Source organism: Somniosus microcephalus, chromosome 16 (assembly GCF_052327205.1).
Source record: "Somniosus microcephalus isolate GS21.2 chromosome 16, FLI_Smic_1.0, whole genome shotgun sequence".
Classification (NCBI taxonomy): Eukaryota; Metazoa; Chordata; class Chondrichthyes; order Squaliformes; family Somniosidae; genus Somniosus; species Somniosus microcephalus.
Genome location: NC_141002.1, coordinates 20,186,156 through 20,200,182, shown reverse-complemented (window position 1 = coordinate 20,200,182; position 14,027 = coordinate 20,186,156).

Genomic DNA, 14,027 nt, shown 5'->3' with positions numbered 1-14,027 from the left:
GTCTTTACGACTACGACCTGGGCACGCCAGGGGCTGCTGCTCCCCTCGATAATGCCCTCTTTCAGGAGGCGCCGCACCTCAGAGCTAATGAAGGCTCTGTCCCCGGCGCTATACCGCCTGCTCTTGGTAGCGACGGGTTTGCAGTCAGGGGTAAGGTTAGCAAACAGAGAGGGTGGCGGGACCTTGAGGGTGGAGAGGCTGCAGGTGTTACGCGGTGGGCGGTTTAACGTTTGCTGGTTGTTGACTGTGAGTGGGGGGAGGGGTCCACCGTATGCTAGGGTTACGCTTTGGAGGTGGGATTGGAAGTCCAGCCCTAGTAGGACGGCAGCGCAGAGATGGGGGAGGACGAGGAGTTTAAAGTTTTTATACTCCGTGCCCTTAACCGACAGGGTCATGACACAGTAGCCGCTGATGTCCGTGGCGTGGGACCTCGATGCCATCGAGATTCGGCTGCGCGTTGGTAGGACAGAGAGGGAGTAGTGGCTCACCGTGTCTGGGTGGATGAAGCTCTCCGTGCTTCCGCTGTCGAACAGGCAGGTCGTGGCGTGGCCGTTCACTTTGATGTCCATCATTGACTTGGACAGATGGTGCGGGCGGGCTTGGTCCAGGGTGACGGAAGCTAGTGTGTAGCTGAGCGAGTCGTTGTCATCTGCGGGCGAGGCGGTCGGGCGTGGTGAGTAAAATGGCGTCTCCCACGAGGTAGGGCAAAATGACGGAGAAGATGGCTGCCCCCGTAGCTCACATGAGGCACTATTGGGGTCGGTTGCCTTAATCAAAGATGGCCGCCCCCATGACTCATGTGTGGGGATGCTGGCCTCAGTTGCCCTAAACAAAGATGGCCGCCCCCATGACTCATGTGTGGGGATGCTGGCCTCAGTTGCCCTAAACGAAGATGGCCGCCCCCATAGTTCGCATGCGGCACTGCTGGCCTCTGAGGATCCGCTCCTGCAGGCCTTGGAGAAGTGGCCTTTCTTCAGGCAGGTTCTGCATGTGGAGTTCTTGGCTGGGCAGCGCGACCTCGGGTGCTTCTCCTGGCCACAAAAAAAACAGCCGGCGGCCCGATCGCGGATGCCCGATGTCGGGGCCGGTGCCGGGGGTGGCGGGGCCGGTCGGGTCCGGGACGCCGACGCAGAGGTAGGTCCCGGGGGCGGCGCTGGGAAGGGTGCTGTGGTAGGGGTCGGGCCCGAGTCCCAGGGTCGCGAGCAGTACCTGGTGAATGCTTCCTGATCTTGGTGGGCCACTTCCAGGGAGATAGCGAGGGCTTCAGCTTTTTCCATGCTGAGGTCTTTAGCTTCCAGCAGTCTTTGCCGTGAGTACTCGGACCGTAGGCCTTTCAGGAATGCGTCGCGGATATTATCTTCAGTATTTTCGGCTGCCGACACCGATTTAAAGTCACAGTTCCTGGCGAGTGCATATAGCGCCTGTGAGAATTCGGCTACTGATTCTCCTGGCTGTTGCGGCCGTGATCTTAGGAGGTGCCTAGCGTACATGTAGTTTACCGGGGTCCGGTACTTCTGTTTCAGCAGGTTGATGGCGGTCTCGTAGGTAGTCATGTCCTCGATGAGAGTGTATACTCTCGGGCTCAGTTGCGCCTGCAGGACACTTAGTTTGGATGCCTGAGGGACGCTGGATTCTCTCAGGTATGATTCGAAGCAGACCAGCCAGTGTTTAAAGTCTGCGGCTGAGTTTGCTGCTCGTGGGTTCAGGTCCAGGTACGGTGGTCTGAGGGCTCGCAGCCAAGCTGGCTGGTGTGGCTGTGCTCCTGGGAGCTGCGCTGGTGGCTCCTCCGCCGGTTGTGACTCGTTGTCGGACATCATTAAATTTAGTCAATAAAATTGATATACCTATCAATTCCTCCAATAAAAGGCGAAGAGTTACGAAGGTGACTAAAGGTTTTTATTGACTAAATAACAGAGCCCACTCTCGTGGGTGATCCGATCCAAGCAGGAGGAATACCAGTCAGTCGCTCACCTTTATACCTGGCCTGGTGGGTGGAGCCAAGGCGGAGTCGGCGGTGGTCATCCCAGGTATAGCAGTGTGGCAAGAGGCGACCTCGTACCGTGATACAATAGTGGTCAGTGATACAGTTATAACGAACAGTGGTGAACAGTGCTAACTACTAACAGTGATACGATAGTGAACGTGGTTTACCACACCATATTAAACCACACCCAAAATGCCGAAGAGTGGCAGTATCACCGCATTTGACAATGAAGTCGAATATTGGACTACATATGTCGAACGAAGAGAGGTGTACTGCAAGGCAAATGAGGTGTCAGATGACAAGAAAGCGTCGGTATTGTTAAATTTAATGGGTGCAAAGACATATGGTTTATTACGAAATCTAGTAACCCCAACGAAGCCAATGGAAAAGAGTTTTGAAGACATAGTAACGATACTAAAGGAACATTTAAACCCCACACCGCTGCTGATAGCAGAAAGATTCAAGTTTCACAAACGGAACCAGCATAAGGATGAAAGCAATGCTGATTATTTAACAGAACTGCGCAAACTATCGAAACACTGCCAGTTTGGAGCGGGACTGGCAGATACCTTAAGGGACAAGTTTGTGTGTGGGCTTGAAAGTGAAGGAACCCAGAAATGGTTTTATCGGAAAAGGACCTTATGCTGGAAAAGGCTTTCAGCATTGCGGTATCATATGAAGCAGCAGCACGGGGCGCTGCAGAGATACAACAGAGACCGCAAGAATATGGCACAAATGAAATGTCATATAGAACAGAGAAGTGCTATCGCTGCGGCAGAACAACACACGACCAGAATGATTGCTGGTTCAAAGACAAAGTGTGCAGACAGTGTGGAAAATTAGGACACATAGCATGAGTCTGCAGGTCAGGAAAGAAAACCAGCAATAAGAAACCTACCAAAGAAAAGTACAAGAAGGTACATAAGATGACGGAGAATAGTTCAGACGAACAAAAGAGTGATAACGACTCCGAAAGCAGGGAACGGAGCTGTCTGAAACTACATAATGTGATCAGAACGGAGGATCACCGAACCATTTGGGTCACTCTCAAGATAGCAGGAGTCCAGGTAAAGATGGAATTGGACACAGGATCAGCCCTAACAGTCATAAACCGACGGGACTACGAGCGGCTATTCTCACACACATACCCTTGAGAGACACAAAAATTATTTTGAAGACGTACACGGGGCAAAAAGTCTACCCCAAAGGAAAAATAAGGGTGACCGTTATATATAACGGTAAGGAAACACCAAAATTAGACTTGTATGTATTGCAAGATGGAGGACCACCATTACGGGGACGTGAATGGATCCGGAAAATTCAACTGGATTGGCATTCCATACAGGCACTGACTGTGGCTGACAAAAAGGATGACGACGTCACACCTGGGCGACTGTCAATGATCCTAACTGATGCGAAAGAAGTGTTCCAGCAAGGACTCGGAACACTAAAAGGCATGACAGTGACGATTAAAATTGAAGAAAACGCAAGCCCAAAATTTATGCGATCCGCCCAGCCGTCGAAGCAGAGCTGGAGAGTCTGGAACGTTCAGGTGTACTGTCCAAGGTAGACTGGAGCGAGTGGGCTACACCCATCGTCCCTGTGATGAAAAAGTCGTTGAGCAGCACGCCTGGGGAACCAAGGAAGGTTCGAATCTGTGGGGACTTTAAGGTAACAGTGAACCTGGTCCTTCACACCGTACAATATCCACTTCCGCGGATTGAAGATATTTTCGCCTCACTATCTGGCGGGAAACGCTTCACTAAGATTGATCTGGCCCAGGCGTATCTGCAAATGGAGGTAGAAGAAGCATCAAAAAAATACCTCACAATCAACACCCATAAAGGTCTCTACCAATACAACCGGCTGGTATTCGGGGTAGCATCAGCTCCGGCTATTTGGCAGAGGGCAATGGAACAAGTCCTGCAAGGGATCCCAGGGACCCAGTGTTATTTGGACGACATCCTGGTCACGGGCGAAAATGACAGTGATCACCTTACCAATCTGGAGCAGGTGCTCACTAGATTGCAGGAATATGGGCTCCGAGCTAACCGCCCCAAATGCAAGTTTTTTAGAAAACAGATCTCATATTGTGGCCACGTTATCGATAAAGAAGGGTTACATAAGTCCCGAGAAGATTGAGGCAGCAGTCAAGGCTCCAGCACCGGAAAATGTGTCAGAACTGAGGTCGTTCCTCGGGCTGGTAAACTACTACCATAAGTTCTTGCCAAATTTGTCTACAATACTACACCCACTGAACACCCTACTGCAAACTGGGGTGCCATGGAAGTGGAGTGACGAATGTAGACGAGCTTTCCAGAAGAGCAAAACACTAATCACATCGAAAGAGGTATTGGCCCATTACAACCCGGCATTACCAATTCGGTTGGCATGTGATGCATCACCCTACGGCATTGGAGCGGTGCTGTCGCACAAATTCTCGGACGGCTCAGAGAGGCCAATAGCCTTTGCGTCACGATCACTAACCTCAGCCGAGCGTAACTACGCCCAGATTGACAGGGAGGCCCTCAGCCTAGTGTGGGGAGTGAAAAAGTTCAATCACTATCTGCACAGGCAGAAATTCACCTTGCTGACTGATCACCAGCCTCTTGCCTCCATTTTTAATCCAAAGAAGGGCGTTCCGGTGATGACTGCGCAACGACTACAAAGATGGTCACTTTTTCTAGGGGCGCACCACTATGAGATTGAATATAAGGGCACGAAACAGCATGGAAATGCTGATGGGCTATCACGCCTGCCACTGCCTACTGCGAAGGAAGCACCAGCAGTGGATCCTGTCGAAATATTCCATTCGACTATAGTTGAATACCTACCGGTAACTAACACTTGAATCGAAAAGGAGACCCAAAATGACCCGACACTGTCTCGGGTATATGATTTGACGGTGAAGGAATGGCTAGCACATGGCAACTCACTGTTGCCAGCATTCTCGACAAGGAGAGAACAGCTGTCAGTGTGCCAGGGGACCTTGATGTGTGGATCCCGAGTGGTAATTCCACCCAAGTTAAGGGATAGAGTGATCAATGAGCTTCATGAGGGTCATCTGGGAGGGGTAAAAATGAAAAGCCTAGCCAGGGCTTGTGTGTGGTGGCCGGGAATCGATAAACAAATCGAGGACCTGACCAAGAGCTGCTCAGGATGCCAGAAAGTCCAAAATGCACCACCACAGGCCCCTCTACACCCATGGGAGTGGCCCTCATCTCCATGGCAATGGGTGCATATTGATTTTGCTGGTCCATTCATGGGCTCAATGTTTTTAATAGCCGTGGATGCGCACTCGAAATGGCCTGAGGTCATCAAAATGTCCTCCACCACCACTGAGAAAACTATTGCAGTCCTACGGACCATTTTTGCCAGGAATGGCTTGCCAGAACAGATTTGCTCTGACAACGGACCGCAGTTTGTGTCCGAAGAGTTCCGGAGGTTCTTGAAAAAGAATGGGGTAAGGCATTACACATCCGCCCCGTATCATCCAGCCACAAATGGATTGGCTGAGAGGTTCGTACAAACCTTTAAGAAGGCAATAAAGGCGATGTACAATGACAACATTCCGCTGCAGCACAAGGTGGACAATTTCCTGTTCGCCTACCGGAATGCGACACATGCAGTCACCAACCAGGCCCCAGCCATGATGTTCTTTAACCGAAGGTTAAGATCTCACCTGGATTTGCTCAGACCAAACGTACGAAGAGATGTTGAGAGTAAACAATTCCAGCACATCCATGAGAAGCCAACAAGGAGCTTCAATGTTGGGCAACCAGTCTTGGCCCGCGACTACCGAACAGAAAAATGGCAGCCAGGAACGATATGCACACGGCAGGGCCCACTAATGTACACGGTGGACGTTGGGGGGAGCATCGTGAGACGCCATGCTGGCCAGATCCTAGAGTCACAGGAACAAGTCAACCCCATGCCTCGCCCATACGTACCTGGTGATGAACCCGACGTACAGGTCACATCTACCCCAGAAACAGTAGCATCGGAAGCTGATGAACCAACCGACGACAGGGGGCCAGAATCGCCTCCGCACCAAGAGCAAGACACTCGGGAAAGGCGCTATTCAGAAAGGATCAGGAGGCCTCCCCAAAGACTGAATATATAAATAGACTATTTTCAGCTAATGTTGCATGTTAAAAGTGTTAATTGTAATTAGTTTGATATTTAATTGTTAAATGAGTGTTATGGTACTGTTAATCTAAAAGGGGAGGAATTGTAATGTATATACCTTTAAGGGGGGAACTACTTTTTACAGCTCATGTATACTGTAGTACCGGCAGTGACCACACCTGTATATAGCACTGAGTAGTAATCTGTACAGGCAGTTGCAGTGTGAGCCACGTTGAGTAAACACCTGTTGTACCATTCTCCGCAGTCTGTGTCTTATTATACACGGACGCAACAGAACTCTTTGAGCTCCAGCAGGTGCAAGGTCTTTAATAGAGACCGTATCCTCTCGCCCATCCGGATATTGAATGTATGCATACTGGGGATTAGCATGAAGGAGTTGTACTTCCTCCACCAGTGGATCAGTCTTGTGGCCTCTCATGTCTGCGCAACAGCACAGGGCCCGTGGTCGTCAACCATGTGGGTAACGATACTCCATTAGTAGCTTTTCTTGGAAAGCTAAACATCCTTTCATGAGGGGTGGCATTCATCGCTGTACACAAAAGAGATCTTATGGAATGCAGCACATCTGGCAGGACATCCTGCCAGCGAGAGGTCGGCAGGCCTCGCGACTTCAGAGACAATACGATAGCCTTCCACACTGTCGCATTTTCTTTCTCGACCTGCCCATTACCACGAAGGTTATAGCTGGTAGTTCTACTCGTTGCAATCCCTTTCGATAGCAAAAACTGTCGCAATTCTTCACTCATAAAGGAAGAACTCCTATCACTATGTATATAGTTAGGCATGCCAGACAAAGAAAACAGTTGGCAGAGGCATTTAATCACAACAGCACTGGTCACATCCAGACAGGGGATAACAAAAGGGAACCGAGAGTACTCGTCTATAATATTAAGAAAATAGACATTACGGTCGCTCGATGGAAGGGGACCTTTAAAATCGAGACTCAAACGCTCAAATGGTCGAGTTGCTTTAATAAGATGAGCTGGCTTGGACGGCTTATAGAAGCGGGGTTTGTATTCAGCACAAATACAACAGGTTCTGGTCATTGTCCGGACCTCCTCAATAGAGTAGGGTAGATTGTGGGACTTAATGAAGTGGTTCATTCTGGTAACCCCAGGGTGGCAGAGTGCATCGTGGAGACTTTGAAGCTTATCTATACCTAGACTAGCACATACTCCGTGACAAAGCATCCGATGGCTCATTGAATACTCCAGGCCTCTCCTGAATATCATAGTCATATGTTGACAGTTCTATTCACCATCTTAAAATCTTATCATTTTAGATCTTGCCTCTCTGCTTAGTATTGAACATAAAGGCCACAGATCGCTGGTCAGTAATAAGCGTAAAACGTCGGCCAGCGAGATAATGTCTCCAATACCTGACTGCTTCGATAATCGCCTGCGCCTCCTTTTCCACTGAAGAATGTCGAACTTCTGGTTCTTGCAATGTACGAGAGAAGAAAGCTACTGGTCTACCAGCTTGGTTAATAGTTGCTGCCAACGCAAAATCAGATGCATCACTTTCCACTTGAAAAGGGATCTTCTCATCCACGGCACATACCACTGCCTTCTCAATGTCCCGTTTGATATTACAGAAAGCCTCCTGAGCTTCCGCCGATAGCGGAAAAGACGTCGACTTAATAAGAGGTCGGACTTTATCCGAGTAGCTAGCCACCCACTGGGCATAGTACGAAAAGAATCCCAGACATCATCTTAAAGCTTTTACAGTGTGAGGTAAAGGTAATTCCTTAAGTGGGTGTAATCTTTCAGGATCCAGCCCGATTACCCCATTCTCCACAACACAACCAAGAATACACAAACGTGTAGTATTGAAGGTACACTTGTTTTCGTTATAGGTCAGGTTTAACCTCTTTGCAGTCTCTAGGAACTTCGCGAGATTTTGATCATGCTCCCGTTGGTCGCGCCCACAGATAGTAACATTGTCCAGGTACAGGAATGTTGCTTCCAATGCGTATTCATCCACCGTACGATCCATCTCCCGTTGGAAGAGGGATACCCCATTCGTCACTCCAAAGGACACCCTAAGGAATTGGTACAGGCGCCCATTAGCTTCAAAGGCCGTATAAGGTCGGTCTTCTATTTTGATAGGGAGTTGATGGTAGGCAGACTTTAAATCAATGGTGGAGAACACGCAATACTGAGCTATCTGGTTCACCATCTCAGAAATACGAGGCAAAGGATAGGCGTCCAATTGGGTATACAAGTTTATAGTCTGACTATAATTGACCACAAGTCTTTTCTTTTCATTAGTTTTAACCACCACCACCTGGGCATGCCACGGGCTATTACTGTGTTCGATGATTCCCTCCCGTTGAAGCCTTTCCACTTCCTCTTTTATAAATGTTTTATCTTCTGAACTATACCGTCGACTCTTAGTCGCTATAGGTCTACAATTAGGAACAAGGTTCACGAACAAAGGCGGCGGACTTACTTTTAAAGTAGAAAGGCCGCAGACTGAGAGTGGAGGCTGAGACCCACCATACTTAAGGGTAACGCTCTCATGCTGACGCTGGAAGTCCAAGCCTAAAATTAAGTTCACACACAACTGAGGTAATATAAGGAGTTTAAAGTCCTTATACTCCGTATCCTTAACGGTCAATGTGACTTTACAATATCCAGTTACCTCCAAAGTAAAGGACTTAGACGCCATCACGATTTCACTTCGAGTAGGATACACCTTCAATGAACAGGAGTTAACAAGGTTGGGATGTATAAAACTTTCAGTACTGCCACAATCTATCAAACACCCAGTCGGACGATGTTGTGTCCGTGTGTTGATAGAGACACTGAAGACAGGAGTTGGTTTCATAGGTGTTTAATAAACAAAGTCTGGAGGGGAACTAACTGATACAACACAATACAGGCTTATATAGCCCGAGTGGCCATTACCGGCATTACAGTACACAGGGGGCTCTTAAAGGCACATACACTACAATTCCTCCCCTTTTAGCCAACCAGTACATAATATTTTAAGTAATTATTAATTACATGTTACAAGAAAAATAATCTACACATTGCTGCAGTTAATTAATTATAAGTCAGTCTCTCTGGAGGCTTCCTGACTCGGTCTGGATAACGCCTCGGTGGTGTAGTAGTTTCTGGTGGTGTAGTTGGTTCTTTTGGCAAGGCTGATTCGGCTTGAATGCCAGTGTCGGGTTCATCGGGTTCCAGTATCACCGGATCGGAGGTAGATATGGGTATCTCTACTTCATCATTAGGCGTATAGAGTTGTGGTGTAGGTTGTCCCTTTTCGGATGACTCTATGATTTGGTCAGCATGGCGCCTTATTATGCTTTCTCCGATGTCCACGGTATACATCAGCGGTCCTAGTCGTGTGCAGATAGTTCCAGGCTGCCATTTCTCGGTACGGTAGTCCCGGGCCAGAACTTGTTGACCTATCTGGAAGGTTCTAGTTGGCCTTTCATTCATGCCTTGAAATTGCCGGTTCTCCACATCCCTTCTGATGTTGGGCTTGATCAAATCCAGCCGGCATCTTCGGCTTCTATTGAAGAACATCATGGCGGGAGTTTGATTGGTAACCATATGTGTTGCATTCCTGTATGCAAACAAGAAGTTATCCACCTTGTGCTGAAGTTTTATGCCTTCATTACCCATGGCCTTTATGGCCTTCTTGAAGGTCTGGACAAACCTTTCAGCCAATCCATTGGTGGCGGGATGGTATGGGGCGGACGTGTCGTGCTTAACCCCATTGTTTTTTAAGAACTTCCTGAATTCTTCGGACACAAATTGCGGTCCATTATCAGAACAGATCTGTTCCGGCAGCCCATTCCTGGCAAATATGGTCCTTAATACTGTGATGGTTTTTTCCGTGGTGGTGGAGGACATCTTTATTACCTCCGGCCACTTGGAGTGTGCATCAACCGCGATTAAGAACATTGAGTCCATAAATGGACCAGCAAAGTCGATGTGTACCCTTTTCCAGGGAGATGAGGGCCACTCCCATGGATGTAGAGGGGCTTGGGGTGGAGCCTTTTTGACCTTCTGGCATCCTAGGCAGCTCTTGGTCATTTCTTCGATGTCTCCATCGATACCTGGCCACCATACAAATGCCCTGGCTAGGTTCTTCATTTTCATTCCACCCCGATGCCCCTCGTGAAGCTCCTTTAGAACTTTATCCTGGAGTTTGGGTGGAATCACCACTCTGGATCCACACATCAAGGTTCCTCGGCACACTGACAGCTGTTCTCCTCTTTGCGAGAATGCTGGCAACAGTGGTTCGCCATGTGCTGGCCATCCCTTCACTGTTAAATCGTAGACTCGTGAGAGAGTCGGGTCATTTCTAGTTTCCCTTTCAATGGCAGAATTTGTTACTGGTAGACATTCGACTATGGTAGAGTGGAAAATCTCCACTGGGTCTACGGTAGGTGCTTCTTCTACCGTTGGCAATGGTAGGCGCGATAACCCGTCAGCATTACCATGCTGTTTTGATCCTTTGTATTCTATGTTGTATTGGTGTGCCTGTGGCGACACGCCACCATTGGACATAATCCGCTCACGGCGGCACGGACAGTTTACGCAGGTGCACTGCCGGCAGCAGCCGCCCCCAGCCGGGGGCCCTTTCCTCCGGCAACTTGTTTCCCGCAGGGACAGGCTGCCGGGAGCACTTCCTGTCTGGGGAGTATTTAAGTGGTTGCGCGGGCTTTTCAAGCGCTCTCTTTGCCATGATGTAAAATAAAGCAGTTGTGTTCCATCAACTCTGGTCTCAACTCCCACGTTTGCCGCGGTATCTCAACACTGGTGACCCCGACGCTCAGGACGAATCCTAAGCTAGCATGGCGGATACAAACGCAGTCACGGTTAAACCACCGGACTTTTGGGAGAACCTGGCCGAGGCCTGGTTCGTTCAAGCCGAGTCCAGATTCCGGCTGAGAAGCATTACAGTCGACGCCACGAAGTACGACTACCTCGTCGCCTCTCTCACCTACGCCACAGTCCCCAAGGTTTGGGCAGCGCTGCAGGATCCACCAGTGGAAGGCAAGTACGAACATCTGAAGGCCACGCTTCTTAAAAAATTTCAGGCGTCCTTTTACCAGCACAACTGCCAACTCCTCGACCTCCCAGGCCTTGGTGATGCTTCACCGTCGGACCTGCTTTCCCACATGCTGTCCCTCTCGGACGACAAAAACCCCGGCGCCCTCTTTCGCACGTTTTTCATTCGGCAGCTCCCCGCCAGCATCCGCCCGCTCATTGGGGAGTCTGGCTCCACGGACCTGAATGAGATAGCCGAAAAGGCCGACCGGCTGCTCTCCGCGCAGACCGCCCGCGACGTCGCGCCCGACCACACGGCAACGACCACGCGGTCCCCCCGGCCCACTAGGCCCGACCGCCCTTCCACTCTGGGTCACTGCTACTACCACACCCGTTTTGGCACTAGGGCCCAACGCTGCACGCCACCGTGCACTTTCAAACGCCCCCCCGCACCGGCCCCCACGATGGCCGCGGGGCAAAAGGGGCCCCTACTGTACGTCACCAACGACAGCATCAACCGCCGATTCCTGTGTGACACAGGAGCCCAGCACAGCATCACCCCCGCCTCCGCCCTCGAAATCCAATGCGGCGCACGGGGTATCACGCTGGCCGCAGCCAACGGCTCTTACATCCGCACATACGGCACCCGCATGGTCACGCTCGACCTCGCAGGCCGCCGCTACCGCTGGGAGTTCCTCACAGCCAAGGTCCTCTGCCCACTCATCGGCGCCGACTTCCTACGCGCCCACGGCCTCCTTGTTGACATTCCGAGGCACCGCCTCGTCGACATCAACACTATGGCCCCCATCCCTGGCGCATTCGCCCCGGCCCGTTCGCCGGCCTGACGACCTACTGCCTCGCCAGAGCCACGGACGACTACTCGGCACTACTAGCCGAGTTTCCCACCCTCATTAACCCGACCTTTTCAGCCAAAGCCGCCAAACACGGTGTGGAGCACTATATCCCCACCACCGGCCCCCCGGTCTCTGCCCACGCCCGCAGACTCAACCCGGCCAAGCTGGAAATCGCGCGGGCCGAGTTCACCACCATGGAGCAACTCGGCATCATCCGCCGCTCCAGCAGCCCTTGGGCCTCGCCCCTCCACATCGCCCCCAAGCCCGGCGGAGGCTGGCGCCCCTGCGGGTACTACCGCCGCCTCAACGACGCCACCACCCCCGACCGATACCCGGTGCCGCACATCCAGGACTTCTCTGCCTGACTGGCCGGACGAACCGTCTTCTCCAAGGTCAACCTGGTGCGCGGTTACCATCAAGTCCCCGTACACCCCGCGGACATCCCCAAAACAGCCGTCATCACCCCATTCAGCCTGTTCGAGTTCCTGAGGATGCCCTTCGGCCTCAAGAATGCAGCCCAGGCTTTCCAGCGCCTTATGGACTCAGTCCTCTGGGACCTGAACTTCCTATTCGTCTATCTAGACAACATTCTCGTGGCCAGCTCCTCCAAATAGGAACACCTCGAACACCTTCGCATCCTGTTCGGGCGCCTAGCCCAACACGGGCTCATCCTCAGCCCGGCGAAGTGCCAATTCGGCCTAGCCGAGATCGATTTTCTCGGCCACCACATCACCCCTGCTGGGGCCGTCCCCCTGCCCAACAAGGTGCAGGCCGTCCAGCAATTCCCCCGCCCCAAAACCATCAAGGGCCTCCAGGAGTTCCTCAGGATGGTGAACTTCTACAACAGGTTCATCCCCAGAGCTGCAGCCCTCATGAAGCCCCTATACGACTCCCTCTGAGGTAAATCTGGCAAGATGGCCGTAGCCTGGACCACTGACACATCAGCCGCCTTCAACGCCACCAAAAACGCGCTCGCCGACGCCACCCTGCTCGTGCACCCGAGAGCCGATGCCCGGGTCGCGCTCCCCACTGACGCCTCCGACCATGCGGTCGGAGCCGTGTTCGAGCAGTGGGTCAATGGCGCGTGGCAGCCACTTGCCTTCTACAGCCGCCAACTGCAACCCCCGGAGGTCAAATACTCTTTCGACCGCGAGCTCCTCACGCTCCACCTGTCGGTCCGCCATTTCAGGTTCCTCCTGGAGGGCCGCCCCTTTACCGCGTACGTGGACCACAAGCCGCTCACATACGCGATGGCCAAGCACACCGAACCCTGGTCCGCTAGGCAGCAACGCCAGCTCGCGGCCGTGTCCGAATTTACCACGGACATCCAGCACATCTCCGGTAGAGACAACGTTGTCGCCGACTGCCTTTCCCGTCCCGCCATCTGCACGAATCACCTAGCGGTCGACTACGCGCAACTAGCAGTGGCCCAGCTCACGGACCCAGACCTCCTCTCGGTGGCTACCAGCCTGCCAGGGCTACGCCTAGCCAAGGTCGCGCACGGGCCCGAAGCCACGGCAGTCACTTACGACGTCTCACTCGGCCAACCCAGGCCAGTTGTCCCTGCAACCTGGCGCCGCCGCATCTTCGACGCGCTCCACGGGCTCTCCCATCCGGGTTCCCGCGCATCCGTCAAACTCCTCTCCCAGCGCTTCGTCTGGCGCGGCCTCAGCAAAGATGTTCGGACTTGGGCCACCTCCTGCCTCGCCTGCCAACGGGCTAAGGTGCAGCTGCACACAAAAGCACCCCTGGGAGACTTCGAGGTACCCAGCCGCCGCTTCGACCACGTACACGCGACATAGTTGGTCCTCTGCCGCCATCGCAAGGCCAAACTTATCTCCTCACGATAGTCGACCACTACACCCGCTGGCCTGAGGCAGTGCCGCTGACCTCCACCACCACAGCCGACATCACCAGGGTGTTCGTTAACACCTGGGTCGCGAGGTTCGGCGTACCGGCCGACATAACCTCCGACAGAGGCGCCCAGTTCACCTCCGAACTCTGGACGGCCACAGCACGCAACCTCGGGGT